At 57.2% G+C, this 5,000-nt stretch overlaps 1 non-coding gene across 1 annotated transcript in view; it reads right to left on the reverse strand.

Annotated features, from left to right (window-relative positions):
- Nucleotides 1–205, reverse strand: part of LOC143105473 (18S ribosomal RNA) — a 1,859-nt gene extending 1,654 nt beyond the window's left edge. The window contains exon 1 of the ribosomal RNA XR_012983479.1: nt 1–205. This exon is cut by the window's left edge and continues 1,654 nt beyond it. This is a non-coding gene — a ribosomal RNA (18S ribosomal RNA).
- Between the last annotated feature and the right edge of the window lie 4,795 nt (nt 206–5,000).

A 5,000-nucleotide genomic window follows, 5' to 3' on the forward strand; every position in this document is an offset into this window, starting at 1 on the left:
TGAAGGGGGCCAGTCAGCGCTCGTTTGCATGTATTAGCTCTGGAATTGCCACAGTTATCCAAGTACGGGTGGGAGCGATCAAAGGAACCATAACTGATTTAATGAGCCATTCGCAGTTTCACTGTACCGGCCGTGTGCACTTAGACCTGCATGGCTTAATCTTTGAGACAAGCATATGTTACTGGCAGGATCGATCAACCAGGTAGCTGCTGGTAGCGAGCCCGACCCCCCGGAGCGCGGGGGCCTCCAGGGCAGGCCTCCCCCGAGAGGGAAGCCCACCCACGCGGGTGCTGGCAGCGTGGACAGAGGACCACGTCGTGTGGACCGGGAGGACTCGGAGAGTGCGCTTCGAGGCTGCCGCGGGGCTTGGGCGGAGCAGGGGGTGAGCCCTGCCCGCCTCGCCGCCGACGGCCTCCTGTTTCGGACGGCTCGGTCAGACGGGGCTTCTGGGCCTCGCAACAGAACGTTTCGGCGCTGGGGGCGGAGGCTCCGTGGAGCCTCATGTACCCCCGGCCTGGTGGCGGACCCGCTGGGTTCGGGGAGGGGCGTCCGGCCGCACTGGGCGGTCGGGGTGCCTCCCCTGGCGGGTCTCGTACTCCAATCGGTCAGGTGATAGCGTTTGGGTGTGGGTTAAACCTGCTGAAAAGTGTCCCCGGAGCTTAGATTTTTGGCTGTGAGCATGCACCAGTATGTACCCCGTAGGGCGGCAGAGAGAGGCCGTGGAGGCGAGTCAGACGTGCGGGAGGTGTCAGAGAGTCCCTGGGAACATTCTGTGAAATTTTGGTTTCAGACCTCCAGGGCACCCCCACGCCCCCTTTAACGTGCCCCAGCACAGTGCACCTCTGCCTGGGTAAGCGTTCAGCCCTTTATGGGGGGCGTGGAGGTCAGCCAGACACGTGGGAAGTGACAGAGAGTCCCTGGGAACATTCTGTGAAATATCGCTTGGATACCTCCATAAGACCCCATTGACTCACATATGTGCCCCAGCACAGTGCACCTCTGCCTGGGTAAGCGTTCGGCCCTTTCTGGGGGGTGTGGAGGTCAGCCAGACACGTGGGAAGTGACAGAAAGTCCCAGGGAACATTCTCTGAAATTTCGCTTGGATACCTCCATAAGACCCCATTGACTCACATATGTGCCCCAGCACAGTGCACCTCTGCTGGGTGAGCGTTCGGCCCTTTCTGGGGGGTGTGGAGGTCAGCCAGACACGTGGGAAGTGACAGAAAGTCCCAGGGAACATTCCCTGAAATTTTGGTTTTTGACCTCCATGAGACCCCATTCACCCACACATGAGGCCCAGCTCCATGCACTGTGGTCGGGTACTCAACTGGCTCAGTCCGGGGTAGCCTGGATGTCTGGGAACTTCCATGCACTCTGACCATGTGTCTGATACTCCAAAAGGCCCAAAAACACTGCCATAGTTCGGGGAAAACCTACTGGATGCATTGCCTGGGAGTTCAACTTTTTGCCAAAATTATTCTAAGTCCACTTTTTTACCCTCTCCTCGATTTCGCGCCGATACCCGGCGCGGGGGGGTCAATAAGAGTACCTCCAGGCCAAGGGGAGCTCCTCAGAAGTGTCCGAAGCCGTCGGACACATTTGCTGGCCTCCCTGGGTGTCCGTTTCTGGAGCCTGCCACCTGCCCCGCGTATATAATTAAATAAGTCAGGACTTAGGTTTTGAGCGAGTTTTCCCTTTTGGACTTAGGTTTTGAACGAAAACCCATGGTTAACCAAGCCACCCATGGTATACCTGCCTACCCAGGGTGAACCTGCTTACTCCTGTGTCCCGCAGGGGGCGACATTTCCCACATTTTTCCCATTTTCATCATTTTCATCAGTTTTATTCTATCTTTTTTTACATTTTGCCCATTTTTACACATTTTCAGCCCAGCTTCCATGCACCTCTATAGGCATGATTTTTACACATTTTGGCCATTTTTGGACACTTTTCTGGGCAGCCTTTTCATCCATTTTGGGGCTTTTTGGGGGGTTTTGGCCTGTTTCTGGCCCTGATGGAGACACAGAGAGGAGGTTTTTTTCAACATTGGGAGCCTTTTTACACATTTTGCCCATTTTCCCCCCCAGCTTGGGGGCACTTTCCTGGGCAGGGATTTCAACCACTTTGGCCAGTTTTGACCTCTCTCTGGCCAGCCCCCCCACACTTTTTGACCACATTCTCCTGCGGGGGCCTTGTTTTTTCTACGGGGGCTACTATTCCCAGCCATTTTTGGGGTCGCCACGGCGAAGGGGGGGGGACTTTTTTGGGCATTTTTTGCATATTTTGGCCTCTTCTATGGCCCCCAGCTACTCACCTGTTGCACCCAGACAGGCAGGGACCCTAGTGGGCATTGACTTTGACCTCTGCGTGGGTTCAGCACCCACCTTTTCCCACCAGAGGGCAGCGAGAGCTCAACTCCAATCTCAGGCTTTTTTAAACAGCTATTTTAACAGTTTTTGCCCTTTTTGACCCCCTGTCAGTATTTCTTCGACCCCAGCCTCCGGTGGGCCGTCCGGGCATGAATTTCAGACAGTTTGACCACCTTTAGCCTCTTCTGTTTGCAGCCATTTGCTCCATTTTGGGCGTTTTCAGCTTTCAGGGGGCTTTTTTTTTAAACTGGCTACCTGGAATTCAGAGGCTTGCCCTGCAGGGCTGGGAGAGGCCTGGGGATGAGTGCTTGTGCTCAGACGGCCTCAACTTGGGCCTAGGAGCAGGGAGAGACACACAGGGCTGTGCTAGACCCCCCCCAGCACGCACAGCCACACACACGCACACACGCGCGCGCAGGAGATAGAGAGGGACAGAGAGAGGGGCCTGTTGCTCACACAGGCTCCAGCTGCTCACAGAGGCCCTAACTTGGGCCTAGATGCTTGTAGAGACACAGAGAGCTGTGCTAGACCCACTGCAGACCCCTCACACCCACACACCCCCACCCACCCACCCCCCCCCACACACACACACACACACATAGGCCCCTATTGCTCACACAGGCTCCAGCTGCTCAGAGAGGCCCTGACTTGGGCCTAGATGCTTGGATAGACACAGAGAGCTGTGCTAGACCCACTGCAGACCCCTCACACACACACACACAACCAGCCACCCACCCACCCACACACACACACACACACACATAGGCCCCTATTGCTCACACTGGCTCCAGCTGCTCAGAGAGGCCCCAACTTGGGCCTAGATGCTTGTAGAGACACAGAGAGCTGTGCTAGACCCACTGCAGCACCCCCACACACACACAGCCACCCCCCCCCACACACACACAGGCTCCAGCTGCTCACATAGGCCCCAGCTTAGGCTGAGGCCTTGCCAGAGGCCTACTAGCTACTGCTGACCTCTGACTTGACCCCTGATGCTAGGAAAGACACAGAGAGCTGTGCTAGACCCACTGCAGCACCCACAGCCACACACACACACGCGCGCGCGCGCACACACACAGAGAGGGAGAGAGAGAGGGGCCTGTTGCTCACACAGGCTCCAGCTGCTCACAGAGGCCCCAACTTGGGCCTAGCTGCTTGTAGAGACACAGAGAGCTGTGCTAGACCCACTGCAGCACCCCGCCACACACACACACCCACCCACAGGCCCCAGCTGCTCACATAGGCTCCAACTTAGGCTGAGGCCTTGTGAGAGGCCTACTAGCTACTGCTGACCTCTGACTTGACCCCTGATGCTTGGAGAGGCTTGGGGAAGAGTGCTTGTGCTCACACAGGCTGCAGCTACTCACAGAGGCTCCAACTTGGGCTGAGGCCTTGTCAGAGGCCTACTAGCTACAGCTTGACCTCTGGTTTGACCCCTGATGCTTGGAGAGGCACAGAGAGGCCTAGGAGTGAGTGCATGTTCTCACACAGGCTGCAGCTGCTCACAGATGCTCCAAAGACTCCTCTCTGTGCCCTGCGCGCGCCTGTCTGACCCTCAGACCCACACACACACCGCCGTGCAGCCAGAGAGGCCTGCTGAAGGCCCAGCACAGCTCACACACACTCTGGGAGCACACACACACACTGGGAGCGCACACACACACGCTGGGAGCACACACACTCCTCTCTCTCCCCTGCGCGCGCCTGTCTGATACACACACACCTCTGTGCAGCCAGACAGGCCTGTTGAAGGCCCAGCACACACACACACACACACACACACACACAGGGAGCAGACAGGCCTGTTCAAGGCCCAGCACAGTCCACACACACACACAGGGAGCAGACAGGCCTGTTCAAGGCCCAGCACAGTCCACACACACACACAGGGAGCAGACAGGCCTGTTCAAGGCCCAGCACACACTCACACACACACACACACACACACACACACCCCCACACACACACACACAGGGAGCAGACAGGCCTGTTCAAGGCCCAGCACACACACACACACACACACACACACACACCCACACACACACACACACACACAGGGAGCAGACAGGCCTGCTCAAGGCCCAGCACACACACACACACACACACACAGGGAGCAGACAGGCCTGTTCAAGGCCCAGCACACACACACACACACACACAGACACACACACAGGGAGCAGACAGGCCTGTTCAAGGCCCAGCACACACACACACACACACACACACACACACACACACACACACACACACAGGGAGCAGACAGGCCTGCTCAAGGCCCAGCACACACACACACACACACACACAGGGAGCAGACAGGCCTGTTCAAGGCCCAGCACACACACACACACACACACACACACACACAGACACACACACAGGGAGCAGACAGGCCTGTTCAAGGCCCAGCACACACACACACACACACACACACACACACACACACACACACACAGGGAGCAGACAGGCCTGTTCAAGGCCCAGCACTCACACACACACACACACACACAGACACACACACAGGGAGCAGACAGGCCTGCTCAAGGCCCAGCACACACACACACACACACACACAGGGAGCAGACAGGCCTGTTCAAGGCCCAGCACACACACACACACACACACACACACACA

Source organism: Alosa pseudoharengus, unplaced genomic scaffold, assembly GCF_046254945.1.
Source record: "Alosa pseudoharengus isolate Yale_2024_CS ecotype anadromous, Long Island Sound unplaced genomic scaffold, YU_APseudo_1.1 YU_APseudo_1.1_scf_59, whole genome shotgun sequence".
Classification (NCBI taxonomy): domain Eukaryota; kingdom Metazoa; phylum Chordata; class Actinopteri; order Clupeiformes; family Clupeidae; genus Alosa; species Alosa pseudoharengus.